The sequence below is a fragment of the Danio rerio genome, chromosome 20 (assembly GCF_052040795.2).
Source record: "Danio rerio strain M-AB ecotype USA chromosome 20, GRCz13ab, whole genome shotgun sequence".
Classification (NCBI taxonomy): domain Eukaryota; kingdom Metazoa; phylum Chordata; class Actinopteri; order Cypriniformes; family Danionidae; genus Danio; species Danio rerio.
The window spans coordinates 37,323,501-37,346,925 of record NC_141040.1 but is presented as its reverse complement, the minus strand read 5'-3'; the positions used below and the strand labels follow the sequence as shown (position 1 = coordinate 37,346,925).

Genomic DNA, 23,425 nt, shown 5'->3' with positions numbered 1-23,425 from the left:
GCAGTCAATTACAGTCTGAAGTCTGGGAACACATAGACATCACCAGATACTGGGTTTCATTACTAGTGGTGCTCTGCCAGGCCTCAACAGCAACTGTCTTCAGTTCCTACTTGTTCTTGGGGAATTTCCCCTTTAGTTTTGTCTTTGACTAGTGAAATGTAAGCTCAATCAGGTTCAGATCAGGTGATTGACTTGACCATTGCATAACATTCCACTTTCCCTTCAAAAACTCTTTGGTTGCTTTTGTAGTATGCTTTGGGTCATTCTCCATCTGCGCTGTGAAGCACCGTCCAATGAGTTTTGAAGTATTTGGCTTAATATGAGCAGAAAATATTGCCTGAAACATTTCAGAATTCCTCCTGCTGCTTTTGTCAGCAGTCACATCATCAATAAATACAAGAGAACCAGTTCGATTGACAGCCATACATGCCCACGCCATGTCACTACTACCACCATGCTTCACTGCTTAGGATCACGAGCAGTTCCCTTCCTTCTCCATACTCATCTCTTCCCATCCCATCACTCTAGTGAAAGTTGATCCTGGCCTCTTGTATTTGAAGCTCATCAATGGTTTACATCTGGTGGTGAACCCTCTGTATTCACTCTGGTGTAGTCTTCTCTTGATTGTTGACTTTAACACACATACACCTACCTCCTGGAGAGTGTTATTGATCTGTTCAACTGTTGTGAAGGGTGTTTTCTTCACCAGGGAAACTTCTTTGGTTGTCCACTACAGTTGTGTCCATGGTCTTTTAGGTCTTTTGGTGTTGCTGAGCTCACTGATGCATTCTTTCTTTTAAGAATGTTCCAAACAGTTCAAACAGTTGTTTTGACTACTGTTTTTGCTGTCTTTTTGATGGGTTTGTTTTGTTTTTTCAGCCTAATGATGGCTTGCTTGTCAGATAGTGACAGCTGTTTGGAACACATCTGGAGAGGTTACAAATGCAAACAGCACACTTAAAAATTTACTCTGGACTTTTTATATGCTCATTTTAATTGGGAAAATAAGGGAATAACACACACCTGGCCATGAAACAGCTGAGAAGCCAATTGTCCAATTACTTTTAGACCCTTAACAAGTGGAAGGCACATATGCAAACTGTTGTAATTCCTACAGCGTTCACCTGATTTTGGATGTAAATACTCAAATCAAGCTGACAGTCTGCAGTTAAAGTGCATCATTTGTTTCATTTCAAATCCATTGTGTTGGTGTATAGAACCAAAAATGTTAGAATTGTGTCGATGTCCAAATATTTATGGATCTAACTGTATGTTGTACAGTGACCTTGGGTTTCTTAATGGACGCTTTAAATGTAAAATGCATTGTGAGTATTAGGTGTCTCAAAGTCTTTCAAAAATTGTCCTAAAATGCTGATTTGGAGCTCAATAATAGTAGTAATAATAATAATAATAATAATAATAATAATAATAATAGTTATTGTCAATAAATCAATAGTTAAATTAAGAGTGATTAAAAAAAATAGTAAAAAGTTTTTTTTTATTATTGCTGTTGCCATTATTATTATTGTTATTATTATTCAAAATGTAATATTTGTTGTTGTCAGCGTGAAACAAAAATACCTAAATATGGAACAAAAAGGTTTGTTTGATAAGTCACTTTTGATAAGTTTAACTTAAAAACTAATTTGATTAATGAAAATTTGAGACGAAAGTTGAGATGATTTAAAGTTGAGAAGATTAAAATTTTTGCTATTTTTAAATTTTTAAATAATTTTTCATGCTCACCTGGGCTGCAATTATTATTTTATTTAAATATATTAAACATTTTAAAAATGTTTTAATATAAAAAAAAAAGTGTAAACATTGAATTTCTAGAATCCATTGCAACAGTTTCATCGTCACAATATTTTTAGAAGTTATTATAATATGCGGAATTGCTGTTGTTGTTAATACCGGTTGTGAAAATAATTCATTAGGCCAGTCCATAAAGTTGTGAAGTATAGAAAGATTTTGTAAACATGTAAAATGCTTTGTAACTTTTGCTCAAGTTAACGCATCATTGCAGAAAAAGAAGGTTAGTGCTTCTTAAAGAACATCAGAAACAAGACATCCACACAACCATAGCCAGTCTGTTCATGCAACGTCCACATAAATCAGCAGCGTAAAAAGAAACACTAAGTATCCTACATTTTTGTTTGTCACATCAATGCTGTTCCTACTTCTTTGATGAGTTTGAACGCAAGCTCTCACTTGCCACATTGAGACTTTGCAAGAAACTAATGGGCAACGTTCAGATGTAAATCATTTGTTTATCCGTTCTGACACTGAAATGTATTGTGGGTGCTCGAGGGTCGATGTGGAAAGCCTCTGTAGTGTTTGTCTTTGTCTGTCTTCTCAACAATCTTATCCGTTTCGTTCACATTGTGAGAGTGGATTCACAAAACCAGGGCTCTTGAGTAAACCTGTCAGTCATTTTCGAAACTTGTTTGTCCAAGCGCTCTGACAGTTTGAGTTAAGGCTCTGGCGAAATATGTTCAGTTTAAGAGGCCCTGATAGACCAGAGCGGAAAGCTTTAAAGGCAGCGTGTAAACTGAGTGTGTGTAAATTTGGCCTTGGACAGGCAGGTTAACGACCCTATTGTTGCTGTGTAAAAACCATGAGGCGCAATCCACTGACTTGCCATGAATCTCCAATGTCAATGCTGATTAACTTAGAATTGGTGTGTCTGCATATGTTTGCGGGTCAAAGATGAAATAGGACTTCAAATAATTTTTTGTTTACTTAATTTAGACTTTTACATTATTTAACATTAATACACTAATATGTCATTCAGTGTAACAATGACAAAAGTATTTGCCAGGCTTGTATTGAACAAGAATCATTTACTGAAGTATATATAAAATAACGATTTTAAGGATCAAACACAGCACCAAAGTACAACTTTTAAAGTTTTATTTTAAAACAACTATTATTTAAACCACTATATTTAATTTATTTGCCAGCAAGATGTTTTTAATAATTGAAAATATAATATAAATTACTATAATTGTTGATTTTTTTAATTAAATCTATTTTTATAAATACAGGTCAGAACAAGTACAGTATTGTGCAAAAGTCACTATTATTTTCATCAAAAAAAGGTTTAAATTTGGTTATTTTTATATAATTTTCTGTAGCATGTCAGTTGGAAATATTAATATACATTAGAAACTCTGGCATCATCTCTAATATGCTACACAAAAACCAACCTTTAAAGCTACAGAACTGTTCAAAGTTTTAGGGGCTTGTGTAAAAATGACCACACTTTGAACTTAAGGGTGCTTTCACATCTGTGGTTCAATTCATTTGGTCCGGACCAAGGGCAACAAATGATACACTGTAGCATTTTTCTGCCGTTTTTTACATCACACTGATTACTTTGGTCCGAACAAGTTGAAAAGAACAAAAATGCAGTTATGTGACAAAATCCACATCACTCAATGGGCAGATGTTATTAAACGTATTCCCTAAACTGCTTTTTGATTGGTCAGAATTAACGTGCGGGAAAATGCCAATGTAACTCAAACCATGCAAGTAAACAATTACAAATTCCAAATGCAAGTAAACAAACCAGCAGACACAAAATTATGATTTTTTTCTATGGAGGGACGACTGCGCTGGCTGATATTCCTGGTCATAGTATACTATATGGTTTGTATCACTTTAGACAAACTATACATTTCGAAAATGAAGCGCGGTTGCAGCTGTAAAACAATGGTTTAATGCATTGCAAACGGTGAAGGCGCATCGCAAGTCACTTCAGTAGGAGGCTTGAATTGATTTAGCTAAACCGTGACATGGTTATCTTCTGGAAATATTTCCAATCATCCATCAGGTATTGTTTTTCCCTCTCTCTCTCTCTCTCTGTTTAAAATTTTTGGTAAAGCGCTGTCAACAAATAATTTTTTCCACACCCAGTAAGATGGGACAGTAAATTGGACTACAGCAGTTGGATTAGTCTAAATAGGCGCAGTATTTTTTGCAGTTGGGTCTATTTTAGTTCTTATTATATTCTCACCACAAACGAACCGCTCCAGGGTTTGTTTGAAAGTTTATTGAGACCACCTCTTCAAGGACGTTTCGGTACGCTCTTTTGGTCCACTTTTGGTGTACACTCAAGTGCGATTGCTACATTTACTCTTGCCAAACTAACCAGAGGGAAAACAAACTCTATAGTGCGATTCAACCGAACTAAATGCTAAAGGCAGGTGTGAAAACACCCTAAAACACTTAGTACACTTGCCATTAAAGGTTCAGGACACCCTGGAGAACTTTTTTTTTTTATATTAACAGATTTGTGTGTGTTGAGCATCAGTTAAGACAATGTTAGCACCTGTCAGCTTTAATTGTGAGGAAAACTGGATAATTTTGAGCTTTTGTCAGGTAATTTCAGCTTCCGGGTTTTAAATGATTTTTGGGCCGGGATCAAAATCGGCGACGTAGCGCAGTACTGCAAGTGAAATGATGACGCGTCAGTTTCTCATTATTATTCATAGCGGAGTTTTCTTATCCTATGAGAAGAGCCGGCTGCTTAATTATTCATGAGAGCACGTGCTTTCCGAAGGCAGACCTGCCAGTTTCAAGCAAGCTGTGAGACACAGACCAACGGCACATAGCCGTTCATGAAGGCTTGTATGTGTTTGTTTCCATGATCCATGGGGTTTGTTGCAAGGGTGTCATGGCCCTTTAAGTTTTTCTTGTAGCTTTGCAGATATATTTTTTTAAAACATCTTAGAGATGCTGCAAGAGTTATGGATTTAGATGTGTGTCTTTATGTCATTCCAGACAGACTGGATGAGGATCAGATCAGATCTCTGTGTGGAGCACTGGCTGTCAGAATCTTGTGCAGACAGTAATGTCATTGTATAATTACAATAAATGACAAAAATAATGTTTGGAAATATAAATTGATTTTTCAGACTGACATGCTACAGAAAAAATAGAAACAATTGTCTTTAAACCTTTTTGTTTTGGTGAAAACACTAGTGGCCTAAGACTTTTGCACAGTACTGTATGTATTTTCATTTTCTAAATAAAAATATAATTATATTTCTGTTTTAACATTATTTCAAGTCAAATTTGATATTTAATTTTTACAAACTTTATTAGATATGTTAACCTAGACACTTTAATTGCCTTTAAAATGCTTTTTATGTATAAAATCACTTTTATAATTGTAGTTCAATCTTTATATGTGCTTATTTCAATTATACAGCATTTAAAAAATAGAAAAATGTTTAATATTTGGGTGTGACTATACTGCTTTTGTATCTGTATCCACATACCATTTTAAAACTTAACTTAAATGCCACTAATCGATATCATAAAAAATATAAACATACAGTAATTAAGTTGTTCCAAACCATGTTGTTCAAACCCAGTTGTTCCTAACCTGTGTAATGGCATAATAGTTCACAAAAATGAAAATTACGTAATTGTTTTTTACCTTCATGTTGTTCCAAACCCGTAAGACAGATGTTCTTCACAAATTGAGTTTTTGAAGCTCATCCTGCCCAGTCTTCTTGAAATAAAGAAGCGAACAAGCTGTCAAGCACATACATACTCACACACATCAGAAAACAAAATGGCAAGCACAAGGAAAGTCTCATAAAAGTGGTTCATTTGACATATTAAAGTCATACAGCTTCATGTGTGAAGCAGATGAAAATTCAGGTTGTTCTTTTAAGTTGGACTTTTTCAATAAATTGACTGATTTAGTTCGCTAAACCAGTTTAAACGATTTGTTCACAAATAGGCATGGACCCTTACAAGATTCTGATGCAATGATAACCTTAGATAACAATATCACGGTATTGTGATCACTGCTTTAATACATGTTCTTTTTTAAATGTCTGGGTAATAAATGTAATATTAAAATACCTTAAAGTATTTTGGAGCAGTAAACATGTCAGGGTTAATAATTCAAATAAATCGTAGACTTCTGCTGTCCTCGTTAGTTTCAAATACACAGATTTTTCTTTTTTTGGAAATAAGATAAGCCACTGCACTGTTCAGGTCTACAACATGCTTGGATGTTGGTGTGTAAGCGAATTGTTTTCAAATGTTTTTTAAATCGTATGCTAAATAAACTTAATAATTGTAAAAAAAGTATGGTAAAAAATAAATAAAAAAATAAATAACTTCCATATACCGTAGGAATGGTATAACAGAAAGTTTTAGCGGTTTTAAAACCTTTTCTTTTTCAAACCACATACCTATCTTATGCCTTTTCACAAACTCACTTAATTAGTGATCTGTCAAATTTGTAAAGGAGATTTTTCTCACACACACACACACACACACACACACACACACACACACACACACACACACACACACACACACACACACACACACACACACACACACACACATTTGTTTTTGTAAAAAGTGGGGACATTACATAGGTTTCCATTCATTTTATACTGTCTAAACCGTATATTGTAATGCCCTCACCACACCCCTAAACCCAACCATCTCAGGAGACTGTACAGCTTTATTCTTTGATTAAACTCATTCTGTAGGATTTAAAAGCATTTTGAGAAATGAGGACATCACCAATGTCCGCATATTTCACCTGTTTTTTGTAATACCTGTGTCATCCCCATGTCATTATACAAATTTGTGTCCTGATATGTCACAAAAACACGTTCACATGCACACACACACACACACACACACAAACACACACCTATAGAATTAATACACAAGACTTTAATAAAGGATATAAGTCTTTTGGAGCACTTTAATGATACTTCATTTACTTAGTATTTTAATCATACAATTAATGATACCTTTTTTGCGTGTAATAGTGTGACCAGGGGTCCACACAAAGGTTAAAATCCAGCTCAAACCATTTGGTAACTCAAACCATTTGAAGAAACCGATTGCATCAAACCATTTAGGTTCAAAAACTAATTCAAATGAGTACTGTGAACTTAATCCATTTCAGTAAATGAAGGATTTTGAGCACAGTAAAATCTAATAAATGACCAAATGAGTGCTGTAAAACTCAATAAGTTAAGGCAACTCAAACTGTTTGAGGAAACTGATTGCTACAAACCATTTGAGTTGAACTAGTCTATATGAATACTGTGCACTTACTCAATTAAGTTGAAGTAATGAGGTATTTAGCTCATTACCTTCAACGCTGAGTTCAAAACACTTTTCCAATGAGTAGAATTAACTTTCAGTAAATTTTGAGTTAACTACACTCAATTCATTTGATGATGTTGGCTGTTGGGTTTTGCATTGTATAAAAAACAACCTTGACAGGAGAAATCAGTTCTATGTAAACAGATTTAACTTCAATATTGACTTAATCGAACCACTTTAAATCAGTGTATGAGCCTTAATCATTAATAAATTAATTAAAATTAATTCTGGCATATGTTAAATTTTAGGAAAGTTTCCACACAAAGTTTTATAAATGAGACCCCTGTACAATATCATGTTCAGTGGAAGAAAGAAAGTCAGATACAGATTTGGAAGGATGTGAGTAAATGATGTAAACGATGACAAAATTTTCCTCTCAGGGTGAACTAATATTAACCGACAGTTTAACGGAAAACACTAACAATAACAGATGTTTGTTTTCCAATAGATAAGACGTGTCTAGATATGAGTGGAGCCCCCCCACACATGAGTAAGTGCTCCGCTTTGATGATACGCTTTAAAAGACATGGCTTCATGTCCTACGGATAAGGGCTGAAGATAAAGCCTTCGGAAATAGCCGCTTATGTTTGCGCGCGCCATTTAAGGATGCAATACTCCAGTTTTTCTGTTTTCCTATAGACTTAAACAGGCTATCTCCTGCTGCGACTCACATGAACTCAATGGCTTGTTCCTAGAGGTCACGGAGGAGCAGCTCCTCTTTCTGTCCTCCCTTTGGCTCTCCCTTTATCTGAGAGTGTTTGTTTGGATCAGTGGAGGTCATCGGCAGACCAAACATTTGCCTGATCACAAAGGCAAGGGATGGTTAATATGTTTCAACGCCTCCATTAGTGTGTGCCATTGTGCGGCCCTTTCTCGTACATCTCACATTGACACACATCTCACCACCTTAATCTGAGAAACGGAGAAGAAGAAAAAGAGCCCAAACCAGAACTGCAACACTTCCTGCAAACGTGCCCAATCTTGCCGGCATCAGATCTGGTTTGCTTATGGGAAGTGGGAGCGGAAAAATGGAGAGAGGAGAGAAAAAAGTCATAGAGGAGACGAGAGATAAGGCAAAGTGAGAGGCGAGCAGATTGTCCACATTGAGGAAAGTGTTACGGGTTTGGGCCGGGCTGAGTGTGAATGGGATGTGAGGGAAGTATAAACAGGAAGATTGTGTGTGTGTGTTTGTGTCTGTGTGTTGGGTTATCTGGCATTTGAGAGGTCCACTCCTGTCTGGACTGACTGCCACCTTCCTTTCACCTCTGATCTCCTTAAAAGCGAACATATCCTGCCATAATTTCAGCTCCTATAGGATTTCTGTTTGTCCTGTGAAAAAAAACCCAATGGAACAGATTAGAAAGTATTTAAAAACCTAAAAGAGTAATAATTAAGAACAGTGTTGGGAAAATCGAATACATTACTATCTAAAGTCACTTAAAAAAGTAACTAAACAAGTAACTTAATTACTTTTTAGGAAAAGTATATGTTATTTTAAAGAGTGAGATTGTAATATAGTACTTATTTTTACCCAGAATTAATTAACAACCCAAACACATTAAAAAATGAAAGCTAAAAGTGAAAATTACCTGATTAGACATAATGAGGATCTAACAGATCTTTTCCAGAAATTATCTGAAATTATCTTTTAATATGGCAATCTCTTCAAAGACCTCCAATTTGTAATAAGATCTAGCATGCGGAGACAAGACATGAAAGGGTAACCGAGCGAACGAGGGCTGGTCTGTTCGCCTGTTTTGCTTTGTGAATCAATTTGAGACAATTATGCTAAATCCTGAAATGACGCATGTTGTGAGCGTGCGTTGATGTGGTGGTAGCGAAACCTTCGTTCTCAAGGGGCTGATAGGGTTTCTTTCAACTGTCTGCGCTGTTAAACCACACATGTTATTGTTCAGGTTGACAGTTTAACTTGCTAAGCAAGATTCTCTTCAAACTGAAACCTTGTTGTGATTTTTGCATTTATACACTTGGCTAACAGTTTTATTTAAAGAGACACATTTTATTTTTGTATTCCTGTGTTTTGTATTCTGCAATAAATTTGTAGATTGTTTTGCTATAGCTACTCTTATGATAGCCAATGACCCATATAGAAAACTGAATAGCTCATGACATCAAAAAAGTACTACCATTATTTAAGGCTGGGCGAGTCATTGAAGGCAATATTTATGCGCATGTTGGCAGTAAAACTGGCTTTGTAATCAGCTGTAATCAGCTGTTGCTTCTCAATGAACCATGGCTCTGTTTTTCTACTGATCTGAAAGCATGTGAAAATACTATGTTTAATAACCTATTTTTTTTACTCCTAACTCACCTCATAACTTCAGTGAAATGTGTTTGAAATGAATTATTCTGTTAGATCATTCAGTAGTCGTGTGTTTTTTAGTCAAGATAAATCAATAAAAGCAGTTAAATCCTGTGCTCTGTTTGATTTCCTGACTGTTCTATTCTTTTTGGCGTATTGGCAGTTACCATGTAAAAGCACCCTCTGGCTTTCAGAGCAGATTTACTAGTGATCACAGAGCTGTGTTTTCTTGACAAGATGTACATGAGAATCTCAGCTTTTGCTTAATAGCAATCTCAATTTCATTTTAAGTAGTTGTGCAGCCATACTATTCACTAGTATCCTCACAATTCTATTGAAGTAATAAAAAGTTACCAAATGAATAGAATTTCACCTAATGGGAAAATGTGGAATCTTTCTTGCTTACAATCCAAATCCTAAACATGTAAATTGTTTGTTGTTTAAAGTTAGAAAGTATTCCTGCTTAATAAAAAGTTGAGCGTTATATCCAGTACAATAGTGAACATCAGACTGACAGATGAATGACAGTTTAAAATGAAAAGTAGTTTTAGAGGTCAGTGGAGCTCACGTAATTGTAAAAGCAAACATTTAATTTTTGAATAATTTCCTGCTTTCACCCTCAGGTTCAGCCTGTAACAGTAGCCACGCCCTAAACTTTCACTATAGACTGAGTTGAATGGTGATTGAAAAATTTGATTGAAGTTTTCTTGAATGGTAAATGTTTTGATGGTGCCCAGGAGGTTAAATGTTCACTCATTTCAACATTTACATTAGTCAATAAACAAGTTGGTCAAGTGAATTTATTTTGACCATAAATATTCTGACATCAACTTTGAGCCAAATGGAGACATTACGCCACCTTGAAAATTATAAGGTTTTGCTGGGTTCTGAATGATTTTGAGATATTGAGCTTCAAAGTTTTTGTAATCCATATAGCAAACAGTATGTGTGTAACATTTGTTTTTTAAATGAAAAGTCTTAAAATGTAAACAACTTATAAAAAAACGTCCCATAATGTAAATAAGTTGTCATTTAATAAGAATATGTCAATAACTCAATTTTGACAAAAATGTCAGATAGAACCTTATAATTCTAAGGTGACGATTATTGAAATACTTTGGGTTCAGTTTAATATCTCTGAGTTTTGATTGCACACTTTTTGCAGAGTTTAAGACATTGTTAATAAAAAATAAAATTTAAATAAAAGTCTTCATTTGCAGAAGTAATTAGCCGGTTTTGCAAATGTATTTGTGGAAACGTTAAAGATTAAAATCTTGTTTGTCTCTCACTCATTCAAGAAAACAAGATGTGAAAGAACATGACAGACTAGATGTGTTGAGAATGCCGTTATTTGAGAGTGTGTATCAGCCGTGACTCAGGCTGAATTATGGTCAGCATTGCACCATACCAAATACTAAATTGGAGAAGTCATGTCATTTATTGGTTTGAGCTACTCTGATGTTTATTACCTCATTTTAAAAACTATTTTTACAGCTGTATTTGCCCTGCAGGGGAAATAGTTTTTCTCTGAGCATACCCTTTCTTTAACAAAGTATGCATTATTTAAGTATTGGCTTTGTCTCAGATGTTTCACCATATAGACGAAATTGAATTAGTAGCTAATAGAATGAAAATTGCGGATGTGCACCACCTTTTAAAGAGTTACTTTCAGTATGTTCATTCATTCATTCATTTTCTTTTCTTTTCTTTTCTTTGCTGAATATTTTAGGTTTAAAGATTTTTTTTAGAAATAAAAAGTAAAAAAAAAAGTGCAATTCAAGTGATTTGTAACAATCCAAATGTAATTTTTGGAGGACAAAATCTTACTGACCTCAAACTGCTGACACAAAACAGATTTAACATTTTTGTACCAAAGTTCTGACAAATTAATCTTGTTAGAAATTTTTAATCATTATAAAGACAAAATTATTTATAAAGAGTTCTTTATAAAATTAATCCAAATCATTTAATTGTCAAGCAGTGGAGTATCTGATCAGTACTGGCAAAAGGTAATTGCCTTGACACAAACTTGTAAAAACACAGCAAAAAAAGCCATACGTAATTATAATCTGAGCACAGTTTGAGGCATTTTTCATATTCCTTCTGAATCTCTAGTGGAAACGAGAATAAAGGGGTCTTGTTTGTCAGGAGAAAAAAAAAGACTTGTACTATTCACATTTGCATTGCATATGTAAATTTCCTTTGTTTTCTCTTAGTACAAAACACAATATATCACTCCAAATCACTGACTGACTATAAATCTGAATGAATCAGAATCAATTTCTTGTGTAATATGGGAGTGTCTGAACCATGCTAACAATAGAAATCTCCCTTGACACACAGAGACATAGCACCTAAGCCATACATAAGCATGACTTAAGTGTGTGTGTGTGTGTGTGTGTGTGTGTGTGTGTGTGTGTGTGTGTGTGTGTGTGTGTGTGTGTGTGTGTGTGGTGTGTTTGTGGTGTGTGTGTGTGTGAGTGTGTGTATGTGTGTGTGTGTGTGTAGGCCATCAATGAAGTGCAGTTGTTGTCATCATGTTCCTCTCTTCCAAAGCGACACCCCACTGTTGTCAGGACAAGGTCTCTGATGTATTGGCTGAAATGAGGGTATTGACAGGAATGTGTCCAGGACTTTTTCCACTCAACACACACACAATACGAATGGACGGCCATTAGATTGGAGATCAAACCCTGTACTCTCCTGCAAAGCCCCTTTGTTCTTCCGACCTGTCTAAATGGCAGTTTCTATACAGCCTAGATTTAGTACTGGATGGTTCTGATTCAAAGCGATATTTCACAACAAAATAATAATCAAAACATTATCATTGACTCACTGTTCACTTATAAGCAAGTTTGAGATTCTTTCTTCTGTTACAAATAGTTTGATGAATTTTGAAAACGGGTAGCTATTTACTTCCATAGTATTGGTCTCCAACCTTCTTCAAAATATCTTTTTTTTCTAGTCATTTATTTGGAACCACTTGAGGGTGAGTAAACTATAATTAAATGTTCATTTCTAAATGAACGGTCACTTTAAAATATTTAGATTGAAATGCAATCGAGATAATTGTTGTACAGAAAAATTAGTTGCTGGATTATTATCCTCTTTCAAGTAAATAAAGAGTGATACAAAACCAAAATTAGAGTGATGTTAAATGATATATGGAATGACATGCATGCTATTTGGTTATATTATGTATGAGAGTGTTGGGCTGTGAAAAAAATGGTATACTTTCCGGGTCCACTGGGCTCACCTGTTGTGAGGAAACCTGCCAGACATGACGAGCCGCTCCATCTGTCTGGACAGGCTGAGCTCCCAGACTCAGGGGAGATAGATGATGACAGATATGAGGAACTGCTGATGACCCGTGTCAACAGCGTGAACTGACCCTCCCACACACAGACACACACACACATACGCACACAACTCCAGCAAATACTTGTGCATATTAAAAAATTCAATGACAAACAAGTCAAACAGCGCATGTTCTTATTATGTCAGGAGAATTATTTAACAATATTTTAAACTGCTGCATTGTCCCTATATGTTTTTTTCAAACGTCTTATTACATTAACATCTCATTTTGTTCTAAATGAGAAAGATACTTGGGTGTTTGTATTGAGTTTAACATTTCTGATACACACTATGTTGATGGAGCTGGGATTAACATCATACTGTAGTTAACTGCTTTCCAGGTCAGAATACTAAGATGGACGAATTCAATGGTAGCAGTGCTAGCTGATTAAAAACATGTATTATTTCATTGTAATCTATTCACAATGTTGCAATTGTGCTGTAGAGGTGATACAAGTTGTCTCAATGCACATAAACAAACAAACAAAAATAAGCATACAAACAGCTTTAAAATTAAATACATAACCTTGCCTTATAAAATAAAGGTTCTAATCAGGGATTTTTGTAATAAAGGAGCCATATACTGCATTGGCTTAATAAGGTAAATTGTTCTCTAATATCTACATAGTAGGTTTATGGCTTCTGTGAGTTTAAAGAATCTTCAGAAACGTTTTTATAAGCTGATTTATTAGTTCATAAAATACCCATAGAATTAGAAGGTCCATAATTGACCATATATGGCCCGTGTCATGAATATGCTTGATCTACGCTGAACATGGACAAATATAAAACCAATTTGAGTAATGTTAACCTATTTTGCTCACCAGATTTGTTGTGGATAAAGGCAAAATTGTAGTTAAACTTGACCTAAGAGAGTGATAGAGATGTATGGTGTTGTATTTTGAGCTATATTCGAAGAAAACAGCCAGGAATTATTATCAACCTCTGCATGAACAGATTACATTTGAGCAGAGTGTTTGTTAAAACATATGCATCAAATTTCACAATAAACTCGATAATTTAACAAAAGATGTAAATAAACATACCTCATGCCTCTTTAGAGTAAAGATGAATAAATGTATAATCTGTAAATCTTGCATTTTATATCCTGAGGTGATGTTGACCTTATTTTAAAATGCGAAAGTGCACTCGTTTTTGCGATTTGTTTTAAAACTTCTTGAATAGGAATAACTAACGTCAGAAAATTGAACAGAACTGCTTGCTCTACAAACAAGTGTTTGCATGACTATACAGACCAAGTAGATTAATATAATAAGAAAATATAAGTTTGCAACATCACGCTGCACAACACTTTTTAAAGTCTAAAAACCAATGGAAGTGAATGAGACTGGAAGAAAAAAAGATTCAAATGGCTGTGCTCATTCGTAGATGAAGAATAAGGTGAATTGAAACGTCTCCTGCTGTCATTGGCCAGTAACGGAAGTAAACAAATTGGCGCTCATGTTTTCAGAATAAAAGTCCCACATACATAGTAAGTGAAATATACGCTTAAAAATAACTCTGGGAGGAAAATTATCATTGTTTCACTAGAAAACGTTGTTACTTATCAAATGCTGCATGAGATGTGCATATTAATGATCTCAAAGCTTTTTTTAGGATCTCAGAAACTGATGACATGGCTGCTTGTCACGTGTGGATGAACAATCCAAATTAGGCATACATGCTAATGCAGAGGGCGTGGCCCGTGTGTCTCGTCACAGTTTGTTTTGGCTTTTGATTTGCCCATTGTCCACCAGGGTTATTTACACTTATTTACATAAGAACGATAAAACTAGTGTCTGAGGCTCACCGTATGCCCATTTCCATATACTGATCTTTTTTTTTATTCTACTATGCTTTGGTATACCAAGATTTTTATTATAGGACACCTTTAGGAATTTTTTAAGAACCCTTTAAAAATGCAAATTACATTTGAGTAGTCTAAAAAAACCTTCATTTCTGAAGAAGACTTCGGATTAAGGAAAGGGGTAACACTTTATAATAACTACACACTATGAATCATTTATTATGCATTAGCAAATATTAAATTTATTATCTGTTAAGCAATAACTCTACATTAACTAACATTAGTAAACAGTTTAGAGTAAGCAGAGTTAATGCTTAACAAATAATAAATTCACTATATGCTAATGCTTAATAAATCATTTATAGTGTGTAGTTATTATAAAGTGTTAACAGAAAAGGTTCTTAAAATGTGAAAGGTTTTCATGAAACCAACAAAAAATCTTAATTTTTGATAAAGGCAAACAAATAAGAAAAAGACAAAAATCGAGTTGATTCTTTTTACCTTAAACACACAAAGACCTTTCCAATCAAAACCACAGACCAGTGAGACAAATGTTAGCCTGACTCATGTGTCGGCCTGGGCTCTCTGCTTAACCCTTAGCTTTATATGCAGTGGGACAGCAGTAGCCTGAAGCCGGTGACCTTTGACCTCCCTGGGGTCATCGATCGCCCTCCGCAAAGCCTTCATCTTGATTCTAACCCCTTCTTCTTCTTCATCACCATGTGATCCTAAAATCAATTAAATCTGACATTCCTCTGAACTGAAGTCATTTCCTCATTGCCTCCTATTCATCTTTCACTGTGTAGCCATTCAGCAAGTCTGACTCTCGCTCAGATGACAAGTATTGGCTTTCTCTCGTCTGGTCGCACGGAGTGTGTGAGGAATGTGTGCGAGCTTCAAACAACCTCCTGTTGGATTCGCAGCCCATTCTGTGCATTCCTGTCTCGCTGCCAGCTCTACCGCTGCCAACTCTCCCACAGAAGCTGGTATCGGGGAGAGAGAGAGAGAGAGAGAGAGAGAGAGAGGAGAAGGGCAAAGAGGCAGACAGATTGAGAGAGAGAAGAGAGCTTCCATCTGAAGCAACGTTCACACCATGAGCGACTCGTGGCAGCAAAGCGTCAAGCATCCATTAATTTCAATGGAGAGTGAGCGACTTCTGGCTACCATCGTCTAAGTAAGCGTCAGCGATCGTTGGGTATCGGATGTGGGCGTGTCGAGTAACTCGACAAAGTTGAGAATCCTTCAACTTTATGCAAATGAAGAGGAAATTTCTTGTATGACTGCCAATAGAGAACGGGAATGTGTCATTACAGCACATTGCATTCTGGGTATTTAGGACAAGGGAGTCTGTTTTCATTGATCTCTATTGATTTATGGTATGATATATAGAGTAACCAGCAATAAACTAAGCACTCCTACTATAAAGAAAGAAGACAATCATATCTGGAACTGTTTTCTTTAAGCAGCTCGTTGATGTCAGTTACGGATTAATTTGTTCATTTAGTTGATCCCCTTGGTATCCGCCCTCTTTGTGTTTGTGTTTGTGCTTGGCTTCTTCACTTATACTTCCGCTGGACACAGATTGTTAAGAAATACAAATTATCAGCTTCATAGACACACGAAGAGCATTTCTTAAGGTATATACACATTAGTCCATTTTATTTAGAGTTTTTTCGAAAGATATTACTATAAAACGTAATGTAAACGTAATTTTTTTTCCTGTTGTGATTTCCATTGGTTTGCATTGTGCACTTCTGTGTTTGTCCACGAATATGACCAGCTGCAGCTCACCAAGATTCCCAAGCTCTATACGAGCATCAGCAGAGCTCACGTGATCCTCTCTTGCTTCCTGCAGATGCCGGTTGTATTCTCCAAGTTGTAGACATACAGACCCATGTTTGTGTTAGATAAATAGCCGCGATGACAGAGAACACACTTTTTTCTTGATCATCTTTGTAATTAAGTATTTTATGTACTGATTCCATTTATGTTTATTGTTTTCCCTGAACAATGTTTACTTTCAGTGGCACGTAAACCACCAAGTCCATTTAATGTAAGTCATTTCACTTGACGACCATCTTTGAAACGCCTCTCGGGCAGTATTCTCAGGCATTATGTTTAAATGGGGAAACATTAAATTCTCCAAAATTGTTTGCCAAGCGTATGAATAAACTTCATATTTCGAATCATCAAAAATTATATTAAACAACGATTGTCTCTTAAGTTTTGTTCTAAACGTTTGAATCACACAAAATCTGAATTTTTTTTTTTTTAAGTTGCCCAATTAAATGTGCATACGCACTCAATGGGAACAAGATCACGACACCAACCCTCTTTATGGCTGTTTCACATTATCATCATCCTTTGAATAATGTCTCGTCTGATCGAGCTGCTATTCTGAAGTAATTCACAACTTGGTCCTAATGGAAAATCTCCTCTCAAAATGACAGTGATCTCTGTTTACAAGTTTAAGTATTGACAGGATGTTCATTTCATAAGAATTACAAAACCAGAGAACATTTGTTTTGAAGTGTAGTTAATTCGTTCAAAAATAGCAGCTAGCTAGCTGCAACTCTCACACGGTTGCCCGCTGAAGCTAAGCAGGGCTGCACCCGGTCAGTACCTGGATGGGAGACCACATGGGAAAGCTAGGTTGCTGCCGGAAGTGGTGTTAGTAAAGCCAACAGGGGGTGTTCAACCTGTGGTCTGTGTGGGTCCTAACTCCCCAGTATATTGATGGGGACTCTAGTGAGTGAGTGCTGTCTTTAGGATAAGATGTTAAACTGAGGTCCTGACTCTCTGTGGTCATTAAATCCCAGAAAGTCCTTAAAAAAAAACCAACATCCTGGACATTTTTCTACCGTCCATCATGGCCTCCTAACCACCCCCATATTATAATTGGTTTAATCACTTTGTCTCCTCTCCACCAATCAGCTGGTGTGTGGTGTACAGTCTGGTGCAATGTGGCTGCCGTCGCATTATCCAGGTGGATGCTACACACTGGTGGTGGATGAGGAGATTCCCCTGCATTGTGTAAAGCGCTTTGAGTGTCTAGAAAAACGCGCTATATAAATGTAAGAAATTAATAATTATAGAGATTTCAAACTTTATGTGGATATATTTCTCATGTCTGTGAAGCAAGTATTTGCTGAGATTCCAGTGCTGACTGCAGATGGTCAACAACAGTCTGCAGTCATAAAGTCTGGTCTGCAGTCTTAGAAACACATGTCTGGTCCGAACCTCTCTCCTGGAGAATCATCAGTCTATTAACGATTGATGACGGGCTCCTGTACTAGAAGGCGGGGCCTCATTTACCAAATTAACCGTTAAACTTTTTCCCATTTAAATCTATACAAGTCACATGTCTTGTGTATTCTATAGTCTTTGACGTAAACTCATTCGCTCTCTGTGAATATCATCATAAATGTTACACAAGCAACCTCAAGTTGGGAACGCCCACTAACAAATTCAGTCGCCACCCAGAGTGACAAGCAGGTACAAAGTTGCTGCTAGTGTGAATGAGGCATGACACTAAGGTCTGTTGACACTCATAATGAGTCTGACTGGCCTTTATGGCTTCTATTTGTCCTATTCTTTTGAGAAGTGGGGGTTCAGTACAAAGTAATCACTAAAGTTCCTCTTGTCCCTTCTGCTTTCTAAGACCATGTTTGCACCTTACATCTACTTGCATTTTTGTCAATACTACTAGGCGATGCTGTGTTCATAATTCCCCCATAGTCTGTCTACTGACCTGAAATGTGATTGTTTTGCAGTATGTTGTGAAAAAGACAACTGCTGATAATAGGAAGAAAATCAGAATCAGAAGAGCTTTACTTGCCAGGTATGCGCAAACACACAAGGATTTCTTTGTTTGTTTTTTCTGTGCAGATCTCATATAGATAAAGAGGAAATTATTCTGACACATTAAGTACATCACTTACAGTATAACAAAAGACACATTTGACCACGTTAATAATAAGTGTAAACAGTAATGTGTGTGAACTGAGCACACGTGATCATGTCATTTATTGTTCGGTTCTGGTTGTTGCGTCTTCACAGAGAGACGGCTGGATCACTGTGAGGGCATCTAGAGGTGGGAGAAAACACTGCATGACCGTTCCAACATCAAACAGGTTTAGCCCTCCTCAGTGATGGACCCACTGAGAAACCTTATTAAAGTGCCCTATTATTGGTGACTCCATAGTATTGAATGTGCAAATAGAGACACCGGCCACCATAGTCAAATATCTACTGGGAGCCAGAGCGCCTGACATCATGTCAAATTTATAAGTGCTGGCTAAATCTAAACATAAGTTCAGTAAGACCGTTATGCACATTGGTTGTAATGATGTTCGGCTACGTCACTCTAAGATCACTAAAAGTATTGTTAAATAGGTGTGTGATCAAAGACGATGTCCGATACCGTAATATGCTCTGGTCCCCTGCCTGCTTATCTTGGTGATGAGTTCCACAGCCGACTCTCATCACTCAATGGCTGGATGTCAGTGTGGTGCCCACTGAATAACATAGGTTCTTTCACTGAAACCTAAGGGTGTGCATTGTTCACACAGCGTTCACACAATGTTTACACAACGTTCACACAGCCTGTTTATTGTGCAAATTTACACTTTATATATAGGGTGATATTACAATGAGGTAATATTTAAGTAAATGAGGGCAATTTGTCAAATGTTAAATACTCAATAATAAATAAAAGAATAAGTTTTAAACTTGATTTTTTTCCCAAAAGAAGATGAAAATTCCCTATTAATATATATATATATATATATATATATATATATATATATATATATATATATATATATATGTGTGTGTGTGTGTGTGTGTGTGTGTGTGTGTATGTATATATATATAAGGTATTAAATATAATTTGCAAGATTAGCTTGTAATGAGCTATTAATATTCCTTTAATTTCTTCTATATAGGAAAAAAGGTCACTGAATATGATGATGTCTGTGCATCTCATGCTTTTAGAAACTGAATGGAGAATCATGAATCATTCTTTTAGTGAGCTGTGTTTGTATGTGTATGGAGGAAGCTTCAGGAAGTGTGTTGTGTTTTTGAATGGGCCAGTCGTCGTGTGTGCGTGTGTGTGTGTGTGTGTGTGTGTGTGTGTGTGTGTGCGCGCAGAAGAGCACGAACAGGAAGACGAATCGCCAGTGGCCACTGTGACTTCCTTTTGGAGGCCAGGGCCAGAGAGGGGACCCATGGGAGATGGACATAATCACGGCAATCAGCATGATTAAACCTCTTTAAACCACCCAGAGAGTCTGAAAAAGAGAAACAGAAGGAAAGTTCACCAGAGACAGAATTAAGAGTGGTTTTCTTTGAAGCCGTAGCTTAACCGTTGTGTGATATTTGGAGCTTGTTGTGTGTTCTGCCTCAGCAGCTACGAAGGAGCGATGCAGTCATGAAGCAAAATCATGTTCTTGTAACACAATTATTTGCTGAAAATGCATTAATAAAATAGAATCTGGCTCTGATTGAAGAATTAATTGGATGTAAATTAGCAAAACTATTAAAATGTGAACTTTATGTAAAAACTAAATATGAATATTTTTATTATATTATATTATATTATATTATATTATATTATATTATATTATATTATATTATATTATAATTGTACAAATAATGATAACAAAAAATTCTAAATGATTACATGATATAATAATTATTGAAATAAATTAATAGCAGTTACTCTGTAAAAAATGATATGGCCAGTTAGTCCTGACACCATATGTTTTTAATTCATTGTAACTTATTAAACTAAGTTAATCATGTTCTAACTTAATTTTATAAGCTAGACTTGAGTCAGTTTAGCATAACATAAGTTCAGTGGACTCTGTGCTGTTTTAATTTTCTCTCATTTTAGATGATTTTAAACTGCACTATTAAAATGTAATAGTAATGAAATAAAATAATAGCATTTTATTTTAAAAATTAGAATGACCTCTGTAAAGGTTTAATGTAAATGTGAAACATGATTTATTTTTATTTAATTTTTTACATTTAATTTTAGTACCGCATTTTTTTTTAAAAATTATTGCATTGCATAAAAATCAGAGGCTGAAACTACACTGCACCTAACATCAACGATTTACCTTTGTATACTTGGAATTAAATTCCATTTTTAGCCACCAAGACTGCATTTTTTTTGCTGTAACATGCAGTAAAATAGTAATAATTTAGATTATTATTACAATTTAAAATGAATGTTTTTTTCATTTCACTCTATATTACTCTTTCCGTTATAAAATTAGACACGCTGAATCTTTTGAATTTGTTTAAATCAGCCTTGAAAACACACTACTTAACTCTCGCCTATTCGTGAGGTGTGCAGTCTTGGTGTGTTTGATGTTTCTAGAGATTTGAAAGTTTTATCTATTTGTAATTGTTTTATTTTGAATGATTAAATTTGACTGTTGTTTTTATCTATTTTCTATATCTTCTTTGTGTAAAGCACTTTGAGAATTAAGTTTTAAGATGCTTCTTAAAAAAATAATTAATTACCAGGCTTCACGTTGGCGCCTCACAGCAAGAAGGTTGCTGGTTCGAGCCTCGGCTGTGTCAGTTGGAGTTTTTGTGTGGAGTTTGCATGTTCTACCTGTGTTCACGTGGGTTTCCTCCAGGTGCTCCGGTTTCTGCCACTGTCCAAAGACATGCGTTACAGGTGAATTAGGTAGGCTAAATTGTCTGTAGCGTATGTGTGTGAATGAGTGTGTATGGGTGTTTCCCAGTGATGGGTTGCAGCTGGAAGGGCTTCCACTGCGTAAAACATATGCTGGATAAGTTGGCAGTTCATTTCGCTGTGTCGCCCCCATAATTAATAAAGGGACTAAGCGGAAAAGAAAATGAATGAATAAACACAACATATTCTTATGATTAAAAGTTGAGTTTCTTCTAAACTTCTAAAATCATTGTAAAATTCTGATTTGGCAACCAAGAAACATTCTGTTATCATATTTGCTATCGATAATGAGAACAGTAGTGCTGTTTGAGCACAAACTTTTGAAGAGCAGAATTTTTGCTTAACATCCATCTTCACTGCAATTAATGCCATATTTCCATGTCTCGTTGCCTGAGCTTGTTCAGTATTATGTATAGTGCTGCATTGCAAGGCTCATTCTTCACTGTAACAGCATGTATATGTTGAAAGAGGCCTAAACCGCTGTGCTATTGAGGCTAAATGAGGGTTTTCTATCTGTCAGCATGATGGCTGACGTAAAGAGGGGACTAATTGAGCTGAAAAGTGTTTTAATTAGCGAGCACAGAAAATCAGCTCACTGGACAGAATGAAAGACTATGCATGCGAGTCATAGCTACCACACACACACATGCATACACACACACACACACACACAATTAAACCTCTTGATGTGCATATAATCACTTAACCACACATAAACGTGCACACACAGGCAGCAGTTCATTCAAAAAATGTAAATGATGTCATCGCATTGTGCCGGCGCATTATGATTAATGTCTTCAAGTGGATGTGTGTCCCTCAGGACAGGAAGTGTGTGTTTGTTCCATGCAACTGCTGTTTCCTGTGCTGGAGGTGTTGTGTTTTCCACCGTCCCAATCAGTTTGGACGTGGAACCGTTCCAAGCGGATCTGACACTCCATATACAGTCATGGGCAAAATTATTGGCACCCTTGGTATTGGTAAATATCCTTTTTATTTGACCTTTTTTATCTCTCAACATTTGCAAGAATCAATTCATTTATTGAAATAAAACACTTTAAAATGGCATTAAAGTCTTTTATCCTGTGTTTTTAACATTAGATTAGATTTTACTTGTAATTGTGTAGTGAGTACAAATGCACAGCCAATAAAAATGAAGTTCAGCATTAGAGCTGGGCGATATGACCTAAAATCAAAACCTCAATTAGTTGCGCTCTGTGTAATGCTTTGCAGTTCTTTGTTCAGTTCACACCGTCAAAATTAAACAAATGAAAAATGCATTTCGAACTTTCATTTTTAATTTCCTCTGAATACCTCAACAACGGATAATTGTCACTGTTAATTTTCGATTATAAAATTTTGGGTTGATGTATGTAATCTTAGAACAAACTTTAAAAGTGACACAGTATTGTAATTTTCCATTTTTATTTTCTGCGCTCGACGTTGGGTCTGCGGGGTGGGTGTGGAGTTCTGGATTAATGCAAAAACCAGCAGACCTACAGTTGCAGACTTTATTTCAGTTAGTTTATTTTCACTGTAATTATTAATTATAATTTTTCCCACTCATAGTTAGTTGTGTTATCATTTGTGCTGTAAATATAGCACTATAGAACTATTATTTGTGGGACATATTTTTCTAATGAAAGCATGTTTATATTCTTTATTACATTAATATAATCAAAGGAAGCAAATAATTTATGGTTATTTGATGAATTCTTTAAACTGAAATAAAAACAAACAAACATTGCATGAAATGAAGACATACTGTGGAAAAAAAGGATCACATTTCCGTTTTAATGCAAAAAACAAGTTATGTATATAAGCATATATATATATATATATATATATATATATATATATATATATATATATATATATATATATATATATATATATATATATATATAACCAGCATCTTTCTGGCTAAATTACAATTTAACTGCTCATTTGACAATTGGAAAATAACTTATTATTGAAAAAAAAATATTATTGTAAATACACTGTAAAGCTTTTCGCTATAAATGTACAGAATAATACTGGCAGCTTGTATGCTAGCCACATACTGTGTTACAGC

General features: G+C 35.5%; 1 long non-coding RNA gene and 1 pseudogene across 2 annotated transcripts in view; both read left to right on the top strand.

Moving 5' to 3' along the window:
* Positions 1-23,425, top strand: part of LOC141379355 (uncharacterized) — a 71,303-nt gene that overhangs the window by 11,655 nt on the left and 36,223 nt on the right. The window lies entirely within an intron of this gene.
* On the top strand, positions 12,704-19,372 carry LOC147832256 (uncharacterized; annotated as a pseudogene).